Genomic DNA, 5,225 nt, shown 5'->3' on the forward strand with positions numbered 1-5,225 from the left:
CGGCATCTCGGAGAGAGAGGTTAGGGTTTCGCTTGAAACTACCGGCAACTCTCTTTGTCGTCTCAGCGGCTTCCGGTTTTCGATTTCCCCCCGATCCAGACTTCCTGGCTGTTGACAAACGTTCCCCAAACACTTTAATTACATTTGTAACGGTTGATTTGGCAACTTTTAGCGATTTTGCCAACTTTGCGTGCGAGTAGCTCGGATTTTCGCGATGCGCGAGCAAAATTTTGATACGCTGCTCTTCTTGCTTGGACGGCATTTTGACAACTGAAGAGTGAATTCCAAAATCAAAATAGGAGCAACATTCTACACACACACACCTTCAAAATGAGGGGTGTTCAGATTTTTTAAATGCAAAATTGAAAGAAATACGTCAAGTTGATATTGACCAAATTTTGACCGTATCACCCTTTAATTGGAATATTGTACAGAAGAAAAGGTATACCATAAATGACTGCGAAAGCACTGAACATGTAAACAGCGTAAACCGCGTAGAATGAAAGTGTGCACCTTTTTGCATCATCCGTTATTGCACAATGATAAACTGGAGGTTAAAGAGGTACCAGAATGCAATTTGCAACCAATGAAGTACTGTTCAGGATTGTTCTCTTACTCATCCACGGTCGATCGAAGTTTATCCAGACTGTTTTTTTTTTACTGATTTATAGAAAATTAATTTTATTTTACTGAAACATAGTAAGACATTGTTTCAAAACCATAATCACATCACATATCAAGGCGAATCCTGATCATACGAACCTAACACTATAATACATTTTCTTTCCCGTGATCTTTGTGGAGATTCAGAGGTATACGCAGTTTTCAATACATACAACTAACATTCCCTTCCCATTCCCACCTGATTGCAAGGACGTGACCGGCACCATTATTGATCCTTAAATATTTGGAATCACTGTAAATTATACATTGAGAATGAACGGCCACTCCCAGTCAGTCATTCAATTGATTTATTGTACAATTTTACTGGTGTGGATCAATCACGCATGAATGATTTTGGTATTGTTTATTGACAAAATCGAAAAATATTTAAAGTACATAAGCGATTCAGTCAAGGGTCGTTTGGGGGTGGTCTGGTTTTGATCCCGAGTCATTTTGTTAGTCACTAGAAATAACCCAGGTTGCTTGGTTATCCATTTGAATGCCTCTTTTCCCACCCGCTCGATAACAGTCCCGTGGTTTCACAAAATCACCATTTCAAATTCTGAAAAGTGACAAGTTTCAATCCAAGTATTTCGGTTAAGGGTCACGTGGGGCGGTCTGGTTTCTTCACCATTTTATTGCATTTTTTTTTGTAAGTACAAGAGTCAATTACTCAAAGAATGGCCTGCTCGTTTTTTACTCGTTTAGAAGTTATTGGTATTGGAAGTTAGGTAATTTTCAATCAAACAATGTAAATAACTTTTCAAATATTAACGATAGCAATTTGCAGTCTTCTAAAAAGATATGTAATTTGATATTTCTAACATCTTTGTATAACATGCCAAACATGTAGAAATATTGTAGAAAAAGTTACAGGTACAAAATTGATTTTAACGATTTATCCACAAAAAAAAAACCTTTATATCTCAGCAGTTATAAGAACTAGAAAATTATAGTCTTGCGCAAAGTTGTTCACAATAATGTTTTTTACAGCTTTGCCGAACACAATTATTTTGTATCTCATCATATTAAAAAAATAAATTTTGCATCTCACTTTAAGGTGGATAAATCTTTAATTTTCTTTTACCATAAAAAGGAGTAATCAACCATTTCAGCGTAAATAAAAAGCGCGTCTTTTGATACCCTTGGCACCACTGTGAGCAGCATCCATTCATATGTGCACACTAATAGAATTTTACATATTTTTATTGACGAACTTCCATGTAAAATTCCACATGTATTTTTATGAGACCACACATAAACAGAATCCACCCAAAACACACATGAAATTTAAGAGTCAAATGAATAGTATGTGTTGTTACACATGGTTTTTATATGTACACATATTAAGTATGTGTCCGACACATAGATATCATTTGTTGATCACATTACTCTGCTGTTAACAACGGTCAGCGAAGAACAAATTATACATTCGTACCTGTAGGTACAAATATTACCCCTGCTTCAAATTTTTCATCTATACCTACCCCCCTCGCTGCTAACAATATTCAGCGAGTTAATGGAGCTACATATGCTGCTATTGCAGCGGGTAGAAATCAAAATACTAACCAACGTAATTCTAACGGGAATTTTGAAAATTTTGACTTAGGAAGCATTACTGCTCCTAAAATGGAATTTTTACAGAAATCATTAATTGACATGATTTCTGATATTCTTAAATCTAACTCCATGTTTGAAGCTATTCAAACTGGAGTAAAATTTGCAAACAATATTGTCATGACTTTGAAATTCAGTAATGGATTTTAAAGCATTAAATATTTTAAATTGGAATGCTCGATCTCTTAAAGATAATGAAGACGAGCTATTTAACTTTTTGAGAGTTCATAACGTGCATATTGCCGTTATAACTTATACGTTCCTTAAACCTGACCATAAGGTTAAGAAGGACGCAAATTATTTAATTTATAGAAATGATCGTCTTGATGGACCCTGTGGTGGCGTTGCCATCATTGTTCATAGACGAATCAAACTTAGAATTCTTTCTTCATTTGAAACCATAGTGTTTGAAACTTTGGGAGTTTGGACAACTTACGTTTATAGCTGCCTATTTGCCATTCCAATGCGTAGGCCAGCAAAAGAATTTTCTCAAGGGTGACCTTCAGAAACTTACCCGTCATAGGTCTAAATTCTTCATTATTGGTGATTTTGATGCAAAACACCGCTCATGGAATAATGTTCAAAGCAATTCTAATGGTAATATTCTGTTTGATGATTGTTCTGCAGGTTATTACACTATTCAATATTCAAACAGCCCAACATGTTTTTCTTCTGCAAGAAATCCCTCAACTATTGATTTGGTCTTAACTGATTCATGTCAACTTTGTAGCCAATTGGATACCTATGCTGACTTCGGTTCTGATCACCTTCCAGTAACATTTGAAATATCCCAAAAAATAATTTGTAATCCCAACAGCTCTGCTTTCAATTACCATAGAGCTGATTGGGAGCAATATTGAACATTTATGGAATATAATATAATACTTCGATCCAAACATACCTTTGCAAACCAAAGATGAAATTAATTATGCTCTTAAATCTCTGACTACTTCTATAGTTGAAGCAAGAGCTGCCTCAGTACCAAAATGCGAGGTTAAATTCGATTCAATTATAATATACGACGATTTTCAGCTATTGATCCGTCTTAAAAATGTCCGCAGGAGACAATATCAAAGAACACGCGATCCTGCCATGAAAGTTATCTGATAGGACTGACAGAACTCAACAGGTAAATTATCAAAATTCCAAATCTAATCGACTACCTGTTAGAGCAGGAGTTCCTCAGGGTAGTATTCTTGGGCATATATTGTATAACATTTTCACTTCGGACCTCCCTGATTTGCCTCGGGGTTGCCACAAATCTTTGTTCGCTGATGACACAGGCATTTCCGCTAAAGGAAGAAGTCTTCGTGCTATTTGCAGCAGACTGCAGAAAAGTTTAGATATTTTCTCTTCTTATTTACAAAAATTGAAGATTTCTCCCAACGCTTCCAAAATTCAACTTATAATATTTCCACATAAGCCTAGAGCTTTCTTTTTGAAACCTAGTAGTAGTCACATAGTCGCTATGAACGGATATCTTGGATTAGTACTTGACCAAAAATTAACTTTTAAGGATCACATTGCGGGCTGAATGCCAAATGTAACAAATAAATAAAATGTTTGTATCCTCTTATAAACAGGAAATCCAAACTTTGTCTGACGAATAAACTTGACATGCCGGTTTAAAAAAACCTGTTTAAATACTGAATTGCCAAGGCAGGAACAATGTAAAACACTTAGATATATATCATAACACTTAAGGCTAGGTTAAAATGCAAATGTAATTTATTTTGAATTTGGAACAAATAATGAGCAAAAAAATATAAAACATAAAACATCAGAAAGTACGTTTAGTAGGCTAGATGAAGCATATTTCCGAGAGTGGACCTAAAGTCTTAATACAATTGGCTCCTCGTGGTGTTGTGTTACGCTGAAATGTGTTAACACTTAACTTCGGGCCTCCGATCGAAAATCTTTGTTTCAAGTGATATTTTAGCCTTTCAGTACAACTTGGTGTACAAGAAAGCCTTAAAACAACATAGAAAAAAAAAATTTTACTGGTGATGTACACAGCAAAAAAATAATTTTGATATCACGTCAAAGTGGATGCACTACAATCATGTCGAAAATATGGTGTAATATTACTTGCTAAAAAGGACAAAATTATCATTAATACAATGCATGAACTGACATTACGCTGCTTTTACTGCATTTGTTTATTTATGTGGTCATAAAAATTACATGAAATTTTCGACATGATTGTAGTGCATCCACTTTGATGTGATATCAAAATTATTTTTTTGCTGTGTATGTTACTACCTTTTCACGTAAACTAGCAGCTAGCAAGAAAAGTTGCTTACCAAGATGGAAAAGTGTATGCAATATATGGAATATTTCATGACATGTCTAATACATTTACACGACCTTTAATTTAAACTTTTGGTATGTATGGCGCTCCAGTTATGTGCATCATAGTAACGAAAATTTACACTACTTTTTTAAACTGAGAATACAAAAATTCGTTGATAATACAATTTACATTGTATTACTAACTTTACGGTTAAAAAACACGGTATCTGTATTTAAAACAAAATGCCTGTATCGTCATTCCACGGAACCATATCAAACATAATCCAAGTTTATCTCATTTAACAAAACTAAAATTAAAATTTTCTGCACGTTTAAAAAGTTAAGTGAATTTACATGAAGATTCGTTTTGACTGAAATATAACGACGAAAATCAAAACATCGCAAACCCTTACAATAATAAATATTTTAATTGAGAGATACATTCAGGATACCTGCAGTAATTATTCGAACCAGCCGTGCACTATCAATAGTTTGAAAACCATACATCATTTTCACTGGCGTACGCTCTCCTAACTTGTTACAAGATGAGTACAATTCAATTGACCTTTCCGTTTAACCTTATTTAGTTACAATAAGCTCTGGCTAGCTTGAATTTGTGTCGTGGAATCTCACTATCACATGCAATCCGGCCT

Source organism: Ochlerotatus camptorhynchus, unplaced genomic scaffold (genome assembly GCF_037179485.1).
Source record: "Ochlerotatus camptorhynchus isolate MF236.1 unplaced genomic scaffold, CSIRO-AGI_Acam_v1.1 ptg000148l, whole genome shotgun sequence".
In the NCBI taxonomy this organism is placed as follows: domain Eukaryota; kingdom Metazoa; phylum Arthropoda; class Insecta; order Diptera; family Culicidae; genus Ochlerotatus; species Ochlerotatus camptorhynchus.